At 34.8% G+C, this 25,781-nt stretch overlaps 1 protein-coding gene across 1 annotated transcript in view; it reads right to left on the reverse strand.

The window, feature by feature from the left end:
• OLA1 (Obg like ATPase 1) overlaps nt 1–25,781 on the reverse strand; it is a 260,413-nt gene that overhangs the window by 23,037 nt on the left and 211,595 nt on the right. The window lies entirely within an intron of this gene.

The following is a 25,781-nucleotide window of genomic DNA, read 5'->3' on the forward strand; positions in this document are numbered from 1 at the left end:
CTGTAGTGCTGACACTACTCTTTCTTCCTGGATATTCTCTCCCTTGTAGGTTTCCATGACAATGTTCTCTCCTGACTGTCTTTCTCTCTGTGTGACCATTCCTTCTCAGTCTCCTTGGTTAAATCTTTATCCTGGACACACCCATGAGCTCTAAGTGTCTCTCACAAGTCTGGCCTGGGACCTCTTCTTTTTTCCTCCATACTCTCTCATTTGGTAATCTCTTTGGCTTCCATGGGTTCAACTACCATTTTCTAGGGTCCAGTCTCACATCTTCTTCTTCTTCTTCCCAACTTCCCTATTACTGTCAAGGATTCCACCATGCTCCCAATCACCCAGGCTGGCAGCCTTGGTGTCATCCTTACTCCTCATCCCACCTATCTAATATGTTGTCAGATCTTGCCACTTCTAGCTTTACCTCATTGCTCCATTCTATTCACATAGCTACTATCCAAGTGAAGGCTTTTATCATCTTGTGTCTGGCTTATGCAACAGCCTGTCAGTTGATCTCTTTGTTCAAATCTCTCCTCACTTCACCCCAACATCCATTCAGCTACCAAAAAGAATTTATTAAAACGTCAAATACTGTCACTCCTCTGCCCAATAAATGCTGGTAACTTCCTACTGCTCTAGGATCAAATATAAAATCCTCTCTAGTTATTTAAAACCTTTTATAACCTAGCCTCTTCCTTCCTTTTTCAGTATTCTTATGCTTTATTCCATGTCCTCTACGATTTAGCTATATTGGCTACCAAGCACTGTTCTCTGCACATGATGCTCCATCTCTCAACTCCACATCTTTTCAGTGGCTCTTCCCCACATACCTGGGATACTTATGCTCTTGCTTCTTAACTCTGCCTAATGGCTTCCTTCAAAACTCACCTTAAATTCTGCCTTCTGCAGGAGGTCTTTTCCATTCCCCCTAAATGCTAGTGCTTTCCCTCTGAGATTAACTTCAGTCTACATGGTATATACCTTGTATGGTGGATAGCTTTTCTATGTTGCCTCCTCCATTAGAATGTGAATGCTGCAAGGAGGCAAGGAAGAAAAATAATGAAGTAAAATCTTATATATTATAACTTCTGACTGATCTGCAGCAAACAGAGGATCAGAGGAGACTGGAGTAAATTGAGACAGAATGGAAATAACCATGATGTAATTTCAGAGAATTAACCATACTATAACCTAACATTTCCAAGCAAGTTCATTCCTAAATTAAAAGATAAGGCTTTGCTAGGCTGTCCAAGTTTGAATCAATAGGTTCAAAGGTTCAAATAAAATGCTACTATTTCTATTTTAAAAATACTTCTAATTTTGACATAGACACTCAAAAGGGAACAGACACCCTTTTATCTCTGTCTCTCATTCTCTCTCTCTGTACATGTTTCTCTCACACACATGAATTCCCTTAAGAGCAAACAAAAATACCTTTAAAAGTAATGACCTCAATCAAGTAAAAGAATGAAGACTTAAGACTGAAAATACATGTCACTTATCACTCTCATTCAATTTTTGCTAACTTTAGTCACCTGGCACAAATGTTACCAGTAAATTAACAGAGTTTGTTGGCATTTAGTGTTGTCTTCATTTACATTACTGTATTTAAGCATATTATTCTTTTGACTGTTTCCTTCACTTTCAATGTTCTACTTAAAGCACATAAAATTGAGAAACTGAACTTTTAAGAATGTTACTGAAAAGCAGAGATGCTTGTCTTCACATGATATTCCTTTCACTTCTAGATCTATGATTTATAGAGAATACTTTAAAATTTAAAAGCTCAGGAAAAGAATACTGCCGCTTCTTTAGAAGGCACTCCTTAAGTGGCTTTTTTTTTTGGTCAATTTCTCATAGGCAATATAAAGTCAACATGTATAGTCTGTCTTAAACCTTAAATAAAGGAGGATTTAGTGATCACACTTAGACTAAGGTTTAAAATTGAGATTTAGAATTCTTGGTGATTGTTTGGGACCTTCCTATTATAAGACTTCTTAATCATCCGCAAAAATGTGAACAGGATTATAACAATATAAAAATACTTTTTTTTTACTTAGGATGATTATTAAAAGGCTGGTATGCACAACTTTCAAAACATTAGTATAAAGTGCAAGCATTTTGGATTTCTAAAATCTGAGGTGAAGAACACACATGGTTCTCTGACTCAGGAAGGTAGATAGGATATTTGTAACTGACTTCCAGATGTCAAAAATTAGGACACCACCTCAGATCTCCCAACGAGAGAAAAAGAAGAAAGAGATGGTGGCAGTTTCACAACAGGTCATTGGGGTTAGAGAACACTCAGTAGCTTAATGGAAAGAGGCTACCTTGAATGACAGGCATAATCAAATGTTTTAAGTCATTTGATTATAAAACCCTCTTTTTAGCTTTGTTCCTGTCTTTTCCTGACCTCTAGGATAATTTTCCATTTTATTTCACAACTTCAACATCAGGTTCACCATCTTATTCACCACACATGTTATTATTCTTCATGACTAAAACATGTAACTTAATGCCCCTCCTAAATCCTCACTTCAAAATTCCTTATTACTTCAACTTTAATAACTGCCAATTCAATAGCTGTCACCCACCATCATGATATCTTACCAATGCTGGGAAATGCCCACTCAAAGATCATAAATTAAAGAACTCATTTCCCTGACCACAACCACCACATCCTCTCATCCTTCCACTCATCCAAGTACTGTGATCCTAGTAGAGCACACTTTGCCATCAATGTTCTTCCCATCTCTGTGTGCCTACTGAAATCCCATCTTCCAAACACTAGTTAAACTGCCACTTCTTTCATAAAGTCTTCTCAAGCACTCATGAGCCTTAAGTGATCTCTCTCACCTCCAAATGCTCACAACACTTTGTTGGCACATTTTACATATTTATCATATTCTCCATACTATATCATATCTCCCCTGCTAGACTCTAAACACTTTGAGGCCTAGGCATGTGTCTTTAAAAAATTTTTTTAAAATTATTTTATTCAGAATTTAAAAAATAAAACAAGCATTTTTATAACATAGTAGAATAGACAAAAAGATAATTGTATATGAAACAGCAAATCTATTGTGTAGAACTTGCTTTTGTTTTTAAATATATGAAGTTATCATGTAACTTTCTTTTTCTGTCCTGTTTTCCTATCCTCTAGGCACATTTCTTAATTGTTTTGTTGCCAGCAGCATGGAATCAGTGACAAAATTTCAGTTTCCTTGGAAGCAAGGAAGAGACTTTCCACCTAAATTAAGTGATCTACTTAAGGGAATAGTGAACATGTATATGAACTGAGACAGAACTTACATGTAGTGGGGGCTAATCAAACTTGCAGATAAAAACTAAATTACTTTCTGTCTGTTCTCAGAGTAATCAAACATGTGATCTATTACAAGCATAGTACCAGAAAGTATTGTTAGGGAAGTGGTATACTACATGATTCCTGCCCATAAGGAACTTCTAATTTAGTTTTAAGAAAAAAGGAGACAAGGCATACAAAAAAAATTAATTAGCAAATAAGAACATACATATCAGTACTTTTTGTTGAGAAAAACAAGATACTAAATTATGCAATACAAAAAATGGCATTGGTGTGTGTGTGTGTGTGTGTGTGTGTATGTGTGTGTAGGAGAGAATAAAGGGAATAGAATTTGGAGGGAAGATTCTGTTTTATACAGAGTTATGCAGGCTGAACTTAATTTGCCATTCCTCTAAGTTGGCCACACCCCACAGTGAAGCATGAGCAGGAAGAACAGGCAGGGCAATCAAGTTGCTTCTTGCTTGAACTAAAAGTCTAGTAAAGATTTTGTTCAATATAATTTGCTAACTTCAAGTTGACTACTTCAGAAAGTGGTATTGCATATAGTTTTTATTTGAATCACAGAATTTTAGAGTGCAAAGGGACTACACAAGGAGATTCAGGTGTTCTTAATCACTTAGTGAATCCCTCTTCAGAATAGGGATTTAAAATGCATAAAATGCATAGGATTACAAAGAAAATCATTATACTGAAAAAGAGCTTTCAAAATTACAAGTTCAAAGGTCCCAGGTTAAGAACTCCTAGTCTAATTTGATTCCATCACCTTACAGATGAGGAAAAAAAGTCAATGAGCTACACAAGATCACAAAAAGCTGGCTGATGGCAAAGCCATAACTAGAACCCACAAATCCTAACTCTTATTCAACTTTGTTTCCATTGTATGACAGTTGAGTATTAGTTTATAATGTGAATTTTTATGAATGGAATCATATTTAAAATGAACTTGAAGGCCTCATTGTGAATACCATGGTAAAGTGAACAATAACCTCTTAAACTGATCGGTTTTGTATGTGTTTTCACATCAGATTTTCCCAAAAGAGATAGTGTATTGGACTTGAAGTTGGAAAAATCTAAATTCAAAATCAGCTTCAGATACTTACTAGTTGTATGATCCTAGGCAAGTCATTTGTTTGCCTCATTTTTCTTATCTGTAAAATGGGAATGATAACAGCACCTGTCTCCCAGAGTTGTGAGGATCAAATGGGATAATGTTATATTTTAATTTGACATGTAAATTACTGAGATTTTAGTTAGAAAATGATGGAGAAGTTAGATAACAGCAGAATCTGGACAGGGAAGTTCCCTTCCACATGGTGACTTTCCCCAATATGTTTTCAATATATTGCAAGTTGGCATAAGAAATTAAATGGGAATTTTGAGGAAGTTTTGTGGAAGCTGTAGATGACACAGAAAAAGTCTTTTTTGTACCGTATTTTTATTTAACATTGACCTACATATAGCCTATGACAACCCAAATTTTACAATAATGTTCTGTAAACATTCCATAAAAGAAAAAGAAAAAAATTCTGACTTCTTCTCTGGTACAAAGAAAGAACCAAAAATTTTTACTGGATTTTTCAGATCGAGGGAGTGCCAAGCCTCTAATCCCTGTGATGTGGAAAAGATAACTGTAGTACTTTGCATACACAGAATTCTGAATCATCCTCAGTGAAAACTAAGCTGTGATGAAAAGATTTCATGAACAAATTTAATAAAACAGTGAAAATACAGGGTGTCCCCAAAGTCTTAATGTGGTTTTAACTGTTTAGTATTGGCTGTTTATTAATAAATTAATCTCTTAAAAGCTGCACTAAGATTTTTGGGACACTTTTGCTGTTCCATTTTTAGTTGTATTCTACTTCGTGACCCTATCTGGGGTTCTCTTAGCAGAGATACCGCAGTGGTTCACCTTTTCCTTCATCTCATTTTACTGCTGAGAAAACCAAGGCCAACAGGGTAAAGCAACTTGACCAGGGTCACACAGCTACTAAGTGTTTGAGTCCAGATTTGAACTCAAGAAGATGAGTCTTCTAGACTCCAGGCCTGGCACTCTATCTACTGCACTACCTAGCTACCTCTTTGGGACATTCTATATACTTAATTCAAAATCACCTGCATATATCTGTCCAAGTTCAGGTTCCTTGTTTCCATGACACAATTTATCCATTTCACCCTCTGCCATTTTCTTTTCTTTTTGCTTTCAATCTTTCCCAACATCAGGATTTTTTCCACTGAATCCTCTCTTCTTATTATGTGGCCCAAGTATTTAAGCTTCAGCTTTAGCATTTGACCTTCCAGTGAATAGCCAGAATTAAGTCTTGACTGATTTGCTCTCCTTGCCATCCAAGACACTCTCAAAAGTCTCCAGCACCACAATTCAAAAGCCTTGATTCTGCAGCACTTACAGATTTACTTATAGTTCAACTATCACAGCCATACAGTCACTGCTACTGGAAAAACCATAACTCTGACTATATGTAATGAAAAATAGACACGTGGGTGCCAGTGTCCTGAAAGAATTCACTTGGATAGTCTCTAAGTTAAAGAAAGGCATTTATTGGGGCGTACCCAGAGGGTTCAGTTCCTTATAGGAGGCTAGAGCAATTAGCCAGGTTAGGTATTTGGTCTAAAGACAGTTTGACAGGATAGGAGGAAGGCAGAATTATAGAAGGGGAAGAGGACCAGCATGGCTCTGGAATGCCCAGAATATCAGATAGTCCAGAGGTGTTTTTGTCATACAGATAAGCAAAGACAACAGGAAAGCAGAAATCTTACGTAGTCAGGGTGGGGCGATGCTTGGTAATAAGTCCACAGTAGGGGGCTTCAATGTATGGTCTTCTTCTATCACTTTTCTGGATAGTCACATCTGGCATTTTATCTTTATCTCACATCCTGTATCCTGCTGGCTCCATCTGCCTACAAGCACTCCTTCCTACCTTACCATACAGATCTTTGTCAGCAAGGTGATGTATCTGTTTTTTAGGCTGCTGTCCAGATTTGCCATAGCTTTCCTTCTAGAGAGCAAGTGTCTTTTAATTTAATGGCTATAGTTGCCATCCTCAGTGATCTTTGAGCCCAAGAATATAAAATCTGACACTGTTTCCATTTCTTCTCCCTCTATTTGCCAGGAAATGATGGGACTGGTTGCCAAGATCACAAACTTTTTTGGAGATGAAAGCTTCAAGCCAGCTTTTACCTCTCCTATTTCACCTTCATCAGAAGGCTTTCTTAACTCTTCTTTACTTTCTGTCATTAGAGTGGTATCATCTGAATACATGAAATTGTCAACATTTCTCCTAACAACTTTAATTCCAGTTTTTGATTCACTCAGCCTGACATTTCACATGATGTACTCTGCATATAAGTTAAATAAATAAGGTGACAGCCTTGCTGTACTCCTTTCCCAATTTTATATCAGTCAATTATTCTACATTCAGTTCTAACTGTTGCTTCTTGACCTGCATACAAGTTCCTCAGGAGACAAGTAAGATGATCTGATACTCCCATCTTTTTTGAGGATTTGCCACATTTTGTTGTTGTACACGGTCAAAGGCTTTGTCAATGAAACAGGAGTAGATATTTTTCTGGAACTCCTTTGCTTTCTCTGTCATCTATTGAATGTTGGCAATTTGGTCTCTAGTTCCTCTGCCTCTTCAAAAACCAGCCTGCTCTTCTGGTAATTCTTAGTTCACATACTGCTAAAGACAACTTAGCAGAATCTTAAGTAGAATCTTGTTGGTATGAAAAATGAGTGCAACTGTTTGGTAACATGAACACTCCTTGGCACTGCCCTTCTTTAGGATTGGGATGTAAACTGATCTTTTCCAATCTAGTGACCAAGAGTTTTCCAAATCTGGTGGCGTATTGAGAGCAGCACCTTAACAGCATCCTTCAGGATTTTAAATAGCTCAGCTGGAATTCCATTACCTCCACTAGCCTTAGTGTTAGAAATGCTTCCTAAGGCCCATTTGACTTAGCTCTCTAGGATGTATAGCTCTAGATCAGTGACTACATCATTAAGATCTTTCTTGTATAGTTCTTTTGATTTAGTAATGAGGACTTAACAGATGTTTGCTGAATAAAACCGAGGGTGCTTTTTAAACATTAAATGCTATATAAATAGACTAGACTATGATAATTACCCTGAATTTTACTCTGGCAAATATCCTTTAATCAAATCAACAAGTATTTAAGTGTCTACTGGTGGCCAAGCATTGTATTAAGCACTGGAGATACAAACAAAGATTAAAACAACTGTACCTATCTTCAAGAAGTTAATATTTTATTTTAATGGAGGGAGGCAATTTGCATCAGATATATACAAACATGTAAACATGAAAACTGGTTTGACTGGTACAGCCAACACCTTAGGAAGTATGTATCCTAAAGTCAATGAGCCAACCGGGCATAATACACCTACCACCACCATGTGCGTGCGCAAGTGTGCACACACACACATCCCTTCTTGTTGGATGGCACAGTTTGAATTAAATTCTCTGCATTCTTGGCTCCCATTCCTCACTCTTTATTAGGCAATTTAGAAAAAAATCTTTATTTCATTGTTCTATACCACTATCTTTCCCCATGGAGGAGAGGGCAGTCTCCTACAGGTTCTAGGCAGTTCTTTGTCTTAAACTCAATATAAATTTGATCCCTAGGGGTCTCTGGACCTTTGACCAGAATGCAAAACTTCTTGTATGGTATCATGTCCAGAGCCATCCTATGGTGTGCTGCCCTCAGCCAAGGGAAATGTGGGCTGCACACCAAGACTATTCCCCATTATCATCTATTCTCTTCCCCTTGTGAGTAGTAATACAATTTAAACAGCTATTTATGTGCAGCACTGGTGCTCTGCCCATTGAACTCTCATATACCTCAATGGCGTAAATCAGAGGTAAACTCAGATGGAAGTCATAAGCATTAAAGGGGCCCAGGAAAGGAATCTTGTAGAACGTGAAATTTTAGCTGTAATTTAAAGGAAGCAAGGGAAACCAGGAGATGAAGAAGAAGGAAGGCCATTCTAGGCAAAGGGAAGAAAGTGAAAGGAGTGAATGGAGTTGGGAGATGAGATGTCCATCAAGGAACAGAAAGGAACTGTTGTGCAGAATATGTGAAAGGGAGTAAATATAGATTAAACCTACTATATTCTAAGGAGGAAAAAAGGCATGCAAATGCATATATAATCAAGTTCTTTCACTTAAGGAGCCTAAAATTTAGGTGAAAAAGTTAGGATACATCTGAAACAATAAAGGATAGTATATAGTAAAGTGCCAAATGAGTGGTGTAGACAATGTAAGTTCAATGGAAGGAGAGCTCCTTCCTAATGAAGAGGTTTTATAGAGACTTGGTTTGGACCTTATAGAATGAGTAGAATTTGAATAGGTAGAAAAAGAAGGGTGCTCAGGTGAGGGGAATGTAATGATCAAAGGCACTGGGGCAGGCAGACAACTTATAACCTTATTATTGCCATCAAATATTTACTGATGTCTATCATGATAAGTGTAATGCTAAGCATCATTTAAAATTTTAATCCTCTTTCTTAAAGGTTTTGGCAACTATTTTCAGTATGCTGTCATCTGTAAACTTAATGTGCACAATTTCTGCTCCATTATCTATGCCACTGATGAAAATGTTGAAGTAGTACAGAGCAATGGGCCTGGACACATTCTTGACATATATAATTTGTTATGCAAACTTACTAATAGTATGACCAAGGAATAGTATGAGTATGATCACCCACCATCATGAAATCGCTTTCTTCCTCTAATAAATTCAGACCCCTTTCCAAGTCCCTAGCAGAATATATACTACAATCATTACGAAACAGAGAAAATTAGCATGAATTACAACGAAATTTATGAAACGCTACAATATTCTACGTCCTATATTTCCCTACCTCTTTTGTGTTCACATTCATCTGGATGCCTAGAATTCTACTCTCCCCCACAGCAGTCCTTTTTCATCTGTAAAATGAGAGGGCTGGATGCTGGTCATTTAGGTTTCTTCCAACTCTAGATCCATGATCCTATGATCCTAAGTGTCAAGAAATCTTACTTATCCTTCAAGTTCCAACTCAAATGCCACTTCCTCTAATCCCGTCCCCCACACTGAAGTGAGTAACAATCTCCTGTATCTCCCCAAGTGCTCAAATTGAATTTGGATTTCACCTCTCAAACACTTATGTCTTATTTTGTATTATCTGTATCTGAATCTATTACAATATGTATTATTGTATCTGAATCTATGGGTAATATTCCTATATTAGTTGATTAACAAGCGCCATGAAGGCAAAGGCCATGGTTTTTGTTTTTTATACTGTGCATTAGGGCTAGTCACAGTGATTGGATACTTGGTAGGAACATCATAAATGCTTGCTGAATAGAAATAAATTGAATTTAGTAATTTCACTAAATTCTAGATTTATGACTGATGGACACTGGGCAATTACTTAAGTATGTAAATTTACTTTTATTTAGCTTCGTAATCTTCAACAAGCTAAACTGAATTGACATTTACTAAAGTAGCTACTTTGTAAAAAATGTATTTTTCTTTTTTTGAACTGGAACTAAATTTTCATTTGGATAGGGAAATTCTCAATGAGGAAACTACCTTTTAACAATGCAGATAAATACCAGCTCTGAAATGTATACAAACATACTTCATTTCATTGCACTTCACAGATACTGGCTTTGGTTTTGTGATTTTAAACAAATTGAAGCTTTGTGGCAACCCTGTTTTGAACAAGTCAAGAAACATTAAAAAGTAGCTGCTCAGATCTCTTAAAACCAGAAGGCAAAGTGCAAACTCCCAGAACTTCACAGCCAAAATCCAAAGATTCTAAGCCAAACAAAAAATACAGCAAGCAGCTAAAAAGAATCCCAGTACCAAGAAGCCACATTCAACACCATAAATTATGTGGCAGTCACTATTAAGAAGGAGCAAAGAACATGGAATAAAAATATTCCAGAAGGCAAAGGATATGGGCTCATAGCTAAGACTAGCTCACCCAGCAAAACTGGGTATAATGCTATGAGGAGAAAATGAACCTTTAATGAAATAAAGGACTTCCAAGCTTTCCTAATAAAAAAGACTAATTAAAAAAGACTACAAAGAAAACCGAAGTTCAGAGATAGAAGCGAAGAGAAAGATAAAAAAGTGAACATGAAAGAGAAACTAAAAAAATGAAACAGAAAAAATAAACTGCTTATATTCTAATATGAGATGATACATGTATCCCCTAGGACCCCTAACATCATCTGGAGTCATAGAGGGAATCCAGTTAGAAAACAACTGCAAGTGTTGTGTCTTGATTTTTTTTTTTAACATTGGTATCTAAAATTTTTTTGTAATTTAGTATTTATTTTCCCCCAATTAATTATGTACAAAAAGAATTTTCAACATCCATTGTTTAAAACTGAGTTTCAAATTCTCTCTCCCTTTCTCTCTCCCTACCCACCTCATGGAGAAGACAAGCAATTTGATACAGGTCATAAATGTGTAGTCATGCAAAACACATTTCCATATTAGTCATGTTGCAAAAGAAAACACAGTGTGTCTTGATTATAAGAAAGTAATGCAAAGAGTAGGGGAAAGGAATACACTGGGGGAAGGGAAAGAAAGGTTAGGGAAAATTATCTCATATAATGAGTGCACAAGTAGATATCTATACAGACAAGGAGAGGAATGGGGTGGGAGGGAGCAGCTGACACTTGAACCTTACTCTCATCTGAACTATTCAAAAGAAGAATGAATATATGTGTGCACACACACATGTACACAGAGTTAGGTATGGAAATACATCTGACTCAACAAGGAAATCAAAGGAGAGAGGGGAGGAGAACAAGAAAGAGGGCATGTTAAGGGAAGGATTAGTCCTAAGCAAAACAAAGAGGTACAAAAATATTTATAGCCATTTTGATTTGGTAAAGAATGGGAATCTGAGGGATAGCAAGGTAATTATAAATTGGGGAATGGATGAACAAGCTGTGTGTGTGTGTGGGTGTGTGTGTGTGTGTGTGTATGTGCGTGTGTGTGGGTGTGAGTTTGAATACTACTGTGCAGAAGTCCTAACAGCATAATGACCAACTATGATCCCAGAAAACTAATGATGAAACAAGCTACCCATCATCTCCTGATAGGGAGGGAGGTGAAGGACTTGGAATGGAGAATAAAAAAAATATTTTTGTGGATATGAGCAATGTAGAAATTTGTTTTTATTGACTGTGCATATTTGTAATGGGTTTTCTTTTTCCTGTGTTCTCAGTTTAGGGTTAGAGTATAAGGATGAAAAGGTAGATTTTCACTGGTTAAAACAAAATACATTTTTTTAAATGGACAAAATCATATACCTTAAGGAGTTGCTGCAAGAATTAAATGAGATAGTTTATATAAAGCTCTTTGTACAATTTAAAAACATTATATGAATATTAGCTATTGTTACCACTATTTTAAACACTAGGATAGTTCATGGTAAATATAAACTTCTGAATGGTCAAATAATATAAATTATAATGAAAGAAAGAAAGAGGTTTAACATATAGAATTACAAAAAATTACAGATTTCACTTCTAAAACATTTTTATGTGATACGAAGTAGCTCAATTCATTGTGATATAAAAAGGGATTTAGGGAAATCACTTCTCAGTCTTACCTTCCTCTTCAGAAAAAATGAAGCAGCTGGACCTTTAAGGTCCCTTTTAATTCTAAAATCCTGTGAGTCCTAAAGACTACCACCCAGGTACATTAAAAACACCACTCAAGTGCTAATCCTCAAAAAACAAGGTTGTTAACAGAACTCTACATTATTTTGCTAGAGTTATTTTTCTTGCTATGTGCAAAGTCCTTGCCTCAACATCTGTACTTATCATTCAGAATTTAAACTGCTCAATATTGACAGAGTGCCTCTTAGAAGCTAAAAGGCTATCCAAAATAGTTCCTTCTGTCCACCAGAAGCCTGAATTATACAGCCTCTGGAAAAAGTTTTAGCCAGAAACTTCAGGTATTCAAGGTAAGTAATTGTATGAAGTGTTCCTGTGAAAATAAAAATAAAAAAATTGGACATAAACACCTGACCAAGTCAACAAGCATTTATTACCACTTGCTTTAAGCTATATGAGGATATGTCAGAATAGGTAGGCAGGACAGTTTCATCTAACCACGTACCACTTCCCCTATAGACAGTCTCTTGTGGCAGTAAAGGACAGAGTAGTAAAGGCTACTTTTGCAGCAGAGGGCCTTCTAAATGATTTTTTTTTCACTTTCATTGTCTCATATGAAACTATTTCCAGATTCCTCGATTTCCTGATAGCCTCCTCTGAATACTCTCTAGTTTATTAAAGTCCTTCAGAAAAGGTGGCATCTAAAACTCAATACGATACTACAGATGAAGCCAGAGCAGCACAGAATACAGTGGAACTCTTACTTCCTATTACAACCTGGATACTATCTTTCCATTAATGTAACCTAAGATTACATGTTGAAATGTGGGGGATGAAGCACAATTGATTCAGGCCACCTCCAGCTCCTGGTCTCCTGTAATGAAAGGATGGGCTGCAGGGGAATGTGGAAAACCTTTGTTTTCAGTTCTGCTTCCCATTTATATAATCACAGTTATTTGGAATTGAATTTTAAAATTTCTTTTCCTTAGGTACAGTACAGAGTTAATAGACCCTAAAGGGAAAATTAAACCTCTAGAGGATTCTCCCCCAACCCCCTTCAACAAATCTGGATAACAATTCCATAAACTTCACACTCCAACTCTCAATTCAAACATACAACTAAACATACTTCTGCTTTTCATGAATATTTATAAGCAGGTATGAATGAAAAAAATTCCCAAAAAGTATGTACCACACAGGTGTAGAATACTTTCTTGATTAATTTTGTTGGTATTTTTACTACGAGCTCACCAAGTGCAAATATAATAGGCCAAAATCAAAATCATTCAAGAACAAAATACAAATTTTAAAAAACCCTCTGTATAATTACTTAGTTACCTGAGGGGCAGGAATTGGTCTAGAAAGTCATTCTGGAGTATCAGCTATATTCAGTAAGTTTTTTAAAAAATAAAGTAATTTACACAATTTAAGTTCTTAGGGTTGTTGGGAAATAAAGGTATTCCAAAATATAATGCAAAAGTGTCTATTTCTTCAACTGTGCTATGCTTTCATAATTGTGCTAAGGGTCTTTCTTCCTCTGTGAACATGACAAAATATAATAACATGCTTGCTGCCATAAATGGGTAAAATAGACAAAGCAAACTTTAGATTTATTTCATTATAATTCACACGGATGATGTGGCACAACACAAACCAGATACAGCTAGATAAAAAGGAATAAGCTACAAATTTAGGTGAAAAAGTTCGTTCAATTTGTCTCTTAACTTAGAATTTTTTCCTTTACTCAACTGTTATGATTTATTGGCATATTCAGATTTGGTATATTGGATTACCAGGTTTAAAATGACTGCTTCTTTAATAATTTGAGATAGTAAGAATTTTCATTAAAAGTACGAGTAAAAACTCTCTAACTGAATTAACAGGTTGAACTGTATAAAATGTTGAGCAATCTTTTAAGACACATCTTTTTTTAAAGCATAAATCTGGTTTTTTCTTTTGATAAAGGATTATAAAACAAATGATTTTTCATCCATTTGAAAATAAGTCACCTTTAAGTCTCTGAAAACCTAAGGTACAGTTCAATGTAATGATTCATAGTTTCTCTAATAGAAAGATTCAGCAGTTCTCAATCGAGACCTTTATTCCTTCTCTGAATAAATGATGCCTGAAATTTTTATTCTTGTTCTAATGGAATTTCAATGGCCTTCACTGCAAATCTACTGGAAATTTTTGCATATTAAGTGGAAAAAATTAAATGATGTTAACCACATTTTAATGTGATTAAGGCTGACAGGGTCATTATTTCTGCTAATCACTCAGTTTTAAAAGCTCAAACAAAACTTTCTAACAGACAGCGTTTTGAATTTTCTGTGTATTAAGAATTTTAAAAATACATTAGAAAAAGGAAAAAAACCCCTCACTTTATTCCAAGACAAAAACCATCAACTATTTCCTACAGTTTGCAGATGGATTCCATTACACTTAATCTGGTGATGTAAAAACAAAAATGCAAAACAATCTTACACTGCATATGCTCCTCTACTTGCTTTCTTCTAAAAGACTATGAGGTTAAGAGAATGCCCTATTTGGAATTTCAAGTTCTGTGCTTTCCATTTGCTACTAAATGGAAACAAGGATGATTTCTGCTTTAGATCTTATAGCAAACTCAAAGCAGAAGCACTGATTTCATGTGCAATTGCTCCCCAATTTCAATATTCAATTTTATATAAATATGTAAAGAGATTATGAAAATTCCAAAGATGTCCATGTAAACTTAAAAACTGAACTAAGAATTGTAAAAAAGAAACTCAATATGATCAAGCATAGTCACAATGTTCTTTTCTAAGAAAATGTGTCTCAAGAGTGGTACTAATTTCTTTCAACACAGTGTGAAAGATTCAAGTGGGTATCAGGACTAAGAAATGCAAACACTTGATTTCTATGTCACTTAATACCATAAAGCAATCTGCTTCTTCTCCCAGTACCAAGAGATAAGATAAAAGTAGTTACTCAAGATCATCTGTAGGTTGATATTCTTTGGCTATATTGTGTTCTCTGAAAAACTACTGCATTCATGAAGCAAGACTGGAAAGGTACTTAGCCAAGAAGACTTAATCAGTCTCTTCTTAGGTCCTATTTTCTGAGAATATCAATATTTTCCATAAAGATAAAACAGACAATTAAGTTAGGCATATAAACAATACACCTATTTAACAATGAACCAAATAAAAACACTTCACAATCTCATTTAGTTGGCTGTCATCTGCTTAACCAATACTGCTTAGATGAAAATTATCTTTACCTTCAAGCTATTATAGAGATAATTTATAAAAGTGACTTAGGGTTCTAACTCATCTTCGTGTGTAAAGAGTGATGACTATTCTTAATCTAGCAGTTATAGCCTTTACAAAGACAAAATAAATGATGTTGAAGGATAATGAGCAAATGATTTTTTAAAACAAACACACACCTGAAGTTCAGACAGTCTAATTCATAGTGATTCACCTCAATCTAATAAACTTTAACCATGCTCAATGACTAAAAACAAAAGACTTCTTGCATGATGATACATAAATATTTTGAGCATTGTAGTTTTCTTAAGCTGTATGAAACTATGATCTTTGCAAACAATAGTCAAACTAACAATTACAAAACTTAAGCTACAGGTGCAGTACCTTCATCCAAAAACTATCATCTTTTCTCATGGCAAATTACTGTACTGCATATAAACAGACATATTTGGCTAGCTGCAGGATCACAATCTAAGGAGCTAACAAAAGCACAGCACCTGCCCATAAACAAGTCCATTGAAATGCAATTTAGTGCTAAGGTTTGAGGAATTACTATTCAGCTTTCACATTCTAAGTGATAACCACACTACTTTTGAATAAATATTTCAGTTTGAACATCTTTTATCAAGGGAAAAAGATAAGAGCCTGTAGTAAATCACAAGTATCAAGAAAAAAGTTATATATTAATATTACACTGTCACCAAAATCTTTTATATACTTAAAGAAATAAATATTGGACTTTGTTTTAGTGTGATGGCATGCACTGGTGCATCAACTAATAACTCCGGAATTTTTTTGCTCATCTAAAAAGAGTCCCTGCTGAATGTTCTAATGCATCTTATTGTGAATCTCCAGCAAATAAAACTCAACGTATGAGCTCATGATGTGCTTTGCTGCTGGAAAGTCACAGACTCTGTGGGAAGCTTTTTATCTTCCCAGCAGCCAGTTCTCTGAGAACATCAGTGCAGCTACTGTAGTTACCTGTAGATTACTTGTATTTTCTCACATCTGTGTCCAGCAATCTAAGCCATGATGATAAAGGGTCATTAGGTTTTGAGTGAGGAAGGGGATGGACTAGACAATTTGCTCTGATAAGCTCCTTGTTGTGAGCTCCAGTTTAGAATGTGAAATGCTGGGTAAGTACACTTTTACACAGGCAGTGAGAAGATTATTTTTTTCCACACCACCAATTAAAAATGCTGTTACTATCTCAAATTATCCTAATGACACACATTTTAGTTTTTAGTTTTACAATTAGAAGTATTTAAGTGAAATAATTTTCTGCCAACAAAATGGACATCGATGCTCTATTAGCCACAAAGAATCCAGGTACAATTACTAAGATAACTGCTGTTTGGAGCACAGCAAAGCAATTTCCCACAGTGGGACTTACAGTTCAATTTACCAGTTGGGCAAATATTTTGTGCTCTGTAGTGGTCTCGAGAGTTAAAAGCTATAGGTAACACTGGATCAGTGTTACAGTTGGAAAAAAGTTTCTTCAACCCAAATAGGTTATTTAGATTTCAAAATGAAGATGCTTTTCCCTCCAAAATTTCAAATAATGGTTAAGTCTTTTCATGAATGTGAGATGTCACTGTAAAGTCACTGAGTGGTTTGTTTTCCCCAAAAAATGGTTCACAATTTATAACTACATACTGTAGCTATTTTGCACATCTATTTTGTTCACTAAATCAGGTTGGTACTTAATCACATTGTCCCCCACTAATCAGCTGATACTCTATTTTATTTCTTGATTGGATTATAGAATGATTAAGACTAATTACCTCATCTAAAATGATCTAGTAACAAGCAATGTGGCAAGGCTACAAACTATAAATGGAAGCAGAATAGAGAATGTATCTTACTATAGTTTACCACTAGGCAAACTATAAAAATTGGTTATACCAAAAGATGTGTATTTAACTAGTGAAAGACAGAAGGACCAAGAGAGCATATAATGCTTTACCTTTTTCTTCAGAATAATTGGTCTTTCCTATTTTCTTTACCATTACTTCTGTTAAAAATAATCACTGAATAGAAGAAAATTAAGAGGAATCAGGAACCAGAACAATATATGTATCTCTTCCTTGAAAAGCAAGAAAAAAAGATAAATTTATATGAAAAAAGATAACTGAATATTAAAATATCATCTAACAATTTACACTCATGATTTTTAAAAATAACATTCTTTAGGAGGTTTTAAAATATTTGTATTGTTGAAGAAGATCAAAAGGTTCATTTTGAAAGCTCTTTGCTAGTATGAAGCCCAAGAAAATAATGCTTTCCTAAAACACATTAAAGACATAATAAACATTTTTTTTTTAAAGTCCTTCTGGTCTTTCTTTTAAATCTGAGTCTACTAAATGTGGCAACAACAAAAAGATATTGCTGTTCTCACCTTACATCATTTGTTAAAGTCCAAATTTCTATAAAATATAACATTTTGGTTACTGGCATTAATGTCCTAAGGCAACACAGGAACATGAATCCATAATAATTATTCATACATCCAGCAACTGTAAACCTAAATCATTTCTGAAGACCTGAATGTGTCAAGAACTTTGACAATTATGACTAGAGCCAGGAAACTGTAGCAGTGCAGAATTCCTTATGAATTTCTCCAGTTACTTTTTATAAATGCTGTCTTAGATGACAGCTTAATGTGTACCACATGCAATATTTATTCTTCTTCAGTGTCAGACTGTCTAGCCATCCAAGGGAATACAAAGAATGTCACTTATTAGGATAAAAGCGCAGGGAAGGTAATCAAGGACATATGTAACATCAGCCAATCATGCCCTGTTTCAACATCCTACTCCATTCATAACAGCTCAACAATTATTTGCTTACTGATAACTTGCTTTCAGGCTGTTTGTGTTCCCCATAATGGTGGTTTGCATTTATTTTGCTCTTGAGAATTGGACACTTGCTGTGCCATGGATGTTTGTCAAAACTTTATATCTTCTGTCAGAAATAGCTTAGCATATCAAATAATTTCTATTTGTCAGGAACTACTAATATAACAACCCAGTAACCTTTTGTCAATGGGGCACTGAAATAACTAGGCATAAAGTAGCTAATAACAATTAAATATTTTATAATGAGCAAATGAAAATGTTTCTGTAAGCAATTCAAAAGAAAAATTTTTAAAAGATTACTAGGCATGTTATTCATTTGCCATTTTGTAATGCCTTCTGCATACTATCAATAATGGTCTTCCTTTTATCTCAATCTACCAGTAAAGTCTACTGTTAGGCTGACAACCTTTTATGGCATAAATTTGATATGGGATTCAAACTATCCAAAGAGAGAGGAGAACACATGGAATCACAAACAAATGTGTCACCCCAAAATGCTTAATTTAAAAAATGAGTCCTGTCATGTACTAATAACTATGAAAGGTATAATTATGGAGCCAGTTTACTAACTTATCCAGAAAGCTCTTTAAATGAATATGACATCAAATACACCTGCCAGCAACAGAGTATATCCAAGTTCTATTTCAAAGGATTTATAATCCTTACTTAAAAGTTATGAAAGTTATAGACTAGGAAAAAAGATCAGGTCTTTAGTTTTGATTTCTCCACTAATATGATTTGCTTAAAGTTACTTAATTTCTCCAATTTCAGATTCTTCATCTGTAAAATAAGAGAACTATACCAAATAAAATGGGATCTACTAATTGTAGAATTCTATTATTTCAATTCCAAGAAAGATAAAAAGCAACCAAATTATCTAGTCATGAAGAACATAATAAACTCTGTCAATTATTTGTCCTTGTAGAACAGTTCTCCCCCTACACATACACCCCCCTTTTTTTAAATAAGGGAGTGTTAGCTGTGTAAAAGTGTCATTAAACAATATATTTTAAAATATTCTACAAAAGTGCTCAAAAGAGACAAATAGTTGGGCTAAATAGCCTCATATAGAACAAATCTGGGTAATTAATAAAGCATCTCTCTATGAAGTTCATCATTTCCTAACAATCCCAGTAATTAACAACTGACATTAATATAGCATTTTTAAGATTGGCAAAATGTTTTAAATACATCTTGTAACAACGTAGTGAATACACAACTATATTAGGAACTATTATCATTTTAAGTTGCATGGTGAGTACTGAATGATGGCTGCTAATTTGAAAGCAGGTGAGGGGATGGGGGCAGGTGATCCATATATATGGTATTTAAGAAGTAATGAGGAAGCCTAGTTTTGATTACTAACAAGATAAACAGGTTACAATTTCCCAAGAGCTGTTACTCTCTTTCCTCAAATGCTTCAAAGACACTTTAGCACCCACCTGTCAGTAAAGTTCTTTAACTGTAGACATAGGGACTGGAATGTCCTTACGTTTAAAAAAAAAAAAAAAGTTCTAAATTTCAAAATTAATTTACAGGAATACAATACCTCAAGATGTAGGCAGAATATTTAAGCGATTCTCAAACAATTATACCTTTTTATTCTCCAGGAAAATTACATGGTTCATAAAATTTACTTAATACTATTATGAGCCAAAACACAGAAATGTACTTCCCTACCTTGAGCTAATACCAGATAACTCTGGATCTATATTACATATTCTCTTCCATTAGACTATAAGATACATGAAAGCAAAGAAATGATGTAAATCTTTTTATTTTTTCAGATTAATACCACAGCGCTCTAGTAAAGGTTTAATAAAGGCTTGCAGAATTCAAAGCATTGTGAGTATATTTAAAACATGTGGAATAAATATAAAAGTTATGATCATTTATTTGTCTTTTAAAGAATTAACATACTGAATTAAAGCCATTAAGGGCAGGGACAATTTTGTTTTTATTTCTTTATCTGTTACACCTGATGTAGTGCTTTACACAGTGGTAATTTGGGGGGAATTGGTTCACACTACAGTTTCTCCAACTATTGCTTAAATGATGGAAATTAACAAAATAAACAAAAATGTATTTCTGAATCAGTTGTCTGTTTGGTCTGACCCCTAACTTTAAAAAAAGTAAAACATTTAGAGGAATGAATAAAAATGAGAAAATGTTACGGAACACAACTGAGACACCTCCCACTTGGTCCATAGAAACAAGGTGCTGAAGTCCCAAAATGGGAAATAAATAAAAGAATAGACAATGGCACAAATTATTACAATTTCCTAAAAAAGTTTAACCAATATGAAACAAGTGTCATAATGAAAATCAAATGAGCCTAGAAACCACTTCCTTCAGTAAACATTTAATATGCATGTCTAACAGACAGATATGGCAGCCAAGAGAAAGATGCTTTAGAATACAGCTTAGAATAGTGTTTGCCATTTTGGAGTTTGTAAACCCCTTCTTATAAGGGGTTCACACTAAAAATTCTTTAATGATGCTTTAAGGAAAATGTATTTCCCTTCTGTGAAAAAAGCATGTGCATATTTGAAGTATTACAAGTTTGTTTCTGTAACAACTTGAAATTATTTGCACATAACTTTGGCATTCAGCCAGCAATAATATATCATTATAATTTTGACCACTTTTAAGTGCAATTCATCCTTGCAGTTTCTCAACCTATCTTCAAATTGTTTCCAAACTATGACAAGGGTTTGATATTTGAGTACAAATCAATTCCCAAGAGATGGTCAGACGCATGAGCATACCCTTACTTGTGATCTGTACACTTCACCAAAGTAGCATCCTCGCTTCCCTCTGTTACTGTAATTGTACCTCATCAGTTAGGTAAACAAATAACTAAGATGCTATGAACAAATAGCACAAATGTTAAGACTATTTGAAAACCATGACTGCTGGACACGCCCATTACAAACTCCTTGAAACCATCACAAACTATCACAAATATTTTGTAGAAACAAACCTTATGTTGCCTCTCATTTCAGTATTAAGACTGTTTTACAATTTAAACTTATTCTTGGCTTGTGTTATTATTCTTCTATCTGGTAGATTTTCAAATGATTTGGCTGGAAAACATCGGTCTGTCATTCAGGGGAGTTTTGATGAGATAGCACCTGGTATGCCAGTGACAGAAGAGAATAAAGTCATATCTGAAGAGATCCTTTCCCTATAAAGGTTAGTTTGCCATTTAATACAGTGCTTGTCATCAGCTAGTTAGGTGACTAAATATTTTAAGAAGAATTTCACCTCTTAGTAAGGAGAATGTAAAATTCTCCTACTAATTTCCACCATATATTTGCAAGCATTTTCACTTTTGTTTTAAATCAAAATATAGAAAGAAACAATGTGGAACTAAATTTAAGACTGTGCTTGTCTGGTATGGAGCCAAATGCTGCAAACCACTGTTCAAAAAAAAAAGTGCAACAAAAATTAACTTCACATATGATTGTTATATGATTATTATATTATGTTAAACATCTAAGTTTCAATTTATTTTATTAAAATACTATTTACATTCAACAAAACTTATAAAGAAATTTAATATGAAGTCTTACAGATAAATAGTAAGCATATACATGAGGTTTTACTGTTGGATTACTTCTTTTAAGTGACATAGTAAAACTTGTTCTTTAGGAACATTCCTTAGGCAACAGTGTGGAGGATTGTTTGAAAAGGAAACGAGGCAGAGAGACCAATCAGGAGGTTACTGCAATAATACAGGTAAGAGGTGATGAAGAAATAAATTAGGTTTTGGCTATGTGAGTAGACAGAATAGAGTTGTTGGTAAGACAGAAACAATTAAGTGCAGGGATTCTTAATCTGGGATTTGTGAACTTGTTTTTAAAAAAATTGTTTTATATAAATATATATATAATATATATATACACACATATATGCAAAAATGGTTTCCTTCATAATTTCATGTATTTTATTTTATGCATTCAAAAGAATATTATTTTGAGAAGTTCATAGATTTGAACAGATGACCAACAGTGTGTTTTTGACACAAAAAAAAGTTAAGAATTCTTGATCTAAAGGAAGGCCCTTAGTATGCTAGGTAAATCTTGAGTGGAGAACCAATGAGACATGGACAAGACTATCAGATCTGTAAAAATGACTGTTCATACACAGAAGAAATCACAGACCCATCAAAATGGTTATGTAATGTAATACTGATAGTTATAGTCAATAACAACACTACTAAAGCATTTCTACATATTCAGTGAAGTAGTCATGGGATCTAGATTTAGTGTTAAAAGGTCAACATTAGAGGTTATACAATTCAATACCTTAATTTTGCAGATGAGGAAACTTGAGGCCCAGTCACACAGGGCAATAATTCCCAGTAGTAAGCTGAATCTAAATCTTTTGTTTCCAAATTTAGGGTTCATTACAAAATTACTTCTCAAACCCTTGCAATACACTTTCCAATTCCACCTCTCTATGAAAACAAACATCTTCTCCAAGGTCAGCTGTTAAACTAGATGGCCTTCGCTCCGTGTCAGACCTTAGTCAAAGGCCATTCTTGATTTCTCTGTAGCTTCTGTCACTGCTGGTCATACTCTATTTCTGAACACTTTCTGTCACCCTGCCTTTCAGTGCACTGTTCACTCTTGTTTCATTACGGATTTTTCTTCAAACTATTTTTCTAAAAGAGCTTCAATTCCTTGTGGATTTTCTCAATACTGCTTCAATTCAACAGTAATTGAGATGTTTGCCCAGGAAGGTGTCAAATGGTGATGTAGTGATAAAACCTTATTAGAGAGACAGTAGAAAATGGGGTCCAAAATGTGAAATATGTTGCAATATTGACATTGTTACTTTGTTTACATAACTGTATTTTTTGTTATAAAGGAGATTTGGGACAGTGGGGAGAAGAAGAGGATACCATGAAATGACTGTGGTATATAAACAAAAAAGCATCAAAAGACCTTTCAAAAATGTGCTATATAATCATTCTGACGTTAATGAAGTAGTTATGTAGTTCTAAAGAACATATATTAGTACCTGTTTTTAAAGATTAGTTTTACACTAAATAGTGAGGATACACAAGCCCATCAAGGGAGTTCTGATGCAAACTGCAGAGTCTAATGAAATGGGCCAAATTACTATGCAGCAAAATATGGTAGAGAATTTTAATACCTATGACTGAACTCTACCAGGATAGGCATTGCTAAACTGCAGGACTTTAAACCCTGGGGGAGTGTGGAATATATGTAAGTTATCCTTGAATCCATATGTACAGACTTCCAACTGCAAAATAGTACCAGACATCTCATTAAATCTCTCACTATAATAAATAAGCAAATATTTATTTTACCGACTGAGTTTTCTCTTTCAAATATATGTACTGTTATGATTAATGAAATGCAAATTGTTTCAAAAGTTAATGAAGTCAGAGTAGCTTTTTTCCATTGTTTATTTTAAACCAAAACATCCTAATAATATAACTACTATCCATGTGTTCTATGTGTATATATATGTGTGTATATGTATGTTTGCATGTATGCACATGCATATGTGTATGGGGGAGGGGGATATGTAGGAAATGTTTCCATTCAATCTCTTATCGTCTCCTTACCCATCAAAAAAAAAAATTACAAAACATTTTAAGAGTTTACAAAGTGCTCACAAAAGCCAATTAGGCAATAAACATTTATTAAGTTCCTACTATGTGCCAGGTATTGTGCTAAGTACTGGGAATACAAAAAGAAGCAAAATACAGTTTTTGTCCTTCAGAGCTTGAATCTGCAACAGTATTCACATCTCATTAGTCTCCTTTGCCTCTTTGATCTATCTGACCCTCTGACTTCAGGGCTGAGAAGCTTCAGAGCCTCTATGTAAGGAAAGAGCTCAGTATAGTCTTTTTCCCATTTCCCACCAGTGACACTGCTTTGGGACTTCTTTGGACCTTTCTATCATGCCTTCCTTCCCCAGGAAACTCATCATTGGAAAATCTCATTATGCTGCAATGGTAACTCTGACTTTGTTCTCACATGTTACCAGAAGCCTCGCCCTCTCTGACTGGAGGGCAGGGCCACAGGCCCCAGGGTCTCTATTGAAGGAAGGGATAGAGCTTATACTTCCTCCCATTTACTGCCAGCTACAATTCTTTTGGACTTTGGACCTCTTCATCATGCCCCTGTACTAGGTACCTCACCTCCTCACCCTTTTCCCTTTAGTTTCCTTTTGTGTTGTATTCTCCACTTAGATTTTAAGTGGCTCAGGAGCAGGGGAACTGTCTGTTTTATCAGTATTTACATCCCCAGAGCTTACCACACTACCTGGCACACAGCTGGCTTTTGTTTAGTACATGTTAACTGACCAAATGACTGGATATAACTGGGGAGACAATAAACAAACATGTACAAATAAACTACATAAAGAAATAAGAAATAACAGAGGGAAGGCACTGGAATTAAAAGGAGAACGCAAAGTACATCTCTCAACAGCTATGTGATTAGTAGTACAAATAGCTTTCAACTCCCCTCAAAATGTATTATTTATTCATGGCATTCTTTTCTTTTTAAATTTTGAGTTTCAAATTCTTTCCCTTCCTGCCATGCCCTACCTACTGAGAGGACAAGTAAAATTATATCAATTATACATGTGAAATAATGTAAAACTTATTTCTATATTAGCCATATCACAAAAAAGCAAGCACAGTAAAGAAAATGAGAAAATCATACTTCAATTTGCACTGAGTTCATCGTTTCTCTCTCTGGAGATGGTTAATATTTTTTTCATCATGAGTACTTTGGAATTGTTTTGGATCACTGTATTGATTGGAGTAGTCAAGCCTCACAGTTGATCATCATCACAACATTGCTGTTACCATGCACAATGATCTCCAGGTTCCTCTCCCTTCATTTTCTATCAGTTCACATAGGTCTCGCCACATTTTTTTTTTCTGAAACCATCCCTTTCATCATTTCTTATAGCACAATAGTATTCTATAACAATCATACGCCACAACTTGTTCAACCATTCCCCAATTGATGGGCACCTTCTCAATTTCCAACTCTTTGCCACCACAAAAAGAGCTAGTAAAAATATTTTTGTACATATGGATCCTTTTCCTTTTTCTTTGATCTCTTTGGGGTACAAACCTAGCAATGGTATTGCTGGATCAAAGGGTATACACAGTTGTAGCACTCTTTGGGTGGAGTTCTAAATTGTTTTGCAGAATATCTGGACCAGATAACAACTCCACCAACAGACTATTCATCTACCTATTTTCTCTCATCCCCTCCAGCATTTGTCATTTCTGATAGGTGTGATATCCCTCAGAGTTGTTTTAATTTGCATTTCTCTAATCACTAGTGATTCTGAGTATTTTTTTTTTGACTATAGACTGTTTAGATTTCTTCTTCTGAAAACTGCCTATTCATACCATTTGAGCAGATAATGGCTCTTATTTTTATATTTTGCTCATTTCCCTACATAGCTGAGAAATGAAGCCTTTATCAAAGAAATCTATCCTTAAATTTTTATAATATTATTTTATTGACTATGGTACCTTTTAGCAAAATATAGTTTCCCTGCTTATCTCTTTTAATTAAGTCTATTTTTGCTTTGCATTGCCTGAAACCTTGACTGCTACCCCTGCCTTTTTTACTTCAGCTAAAGCATAATAGATTCTGCTCCAACTCTTTGTGTGTCTATTTCAGTTTTATGT

This window comes from Notamacropus eugenii, chromosome 5 (genome assembly GCF_028372415.1).
Source record: "Notamacropus eugenii isolate mMacEug1 chromosome 5, mMacEug1.pri_v2, whole genome shotgun sequence".
Taxonomy (NCBI): Eukaryota; Metazoa; Chordata; class Mammalia; order Diprotodontia; family Macropodidae; genus Notamacropus; species Notamacropus eugenii.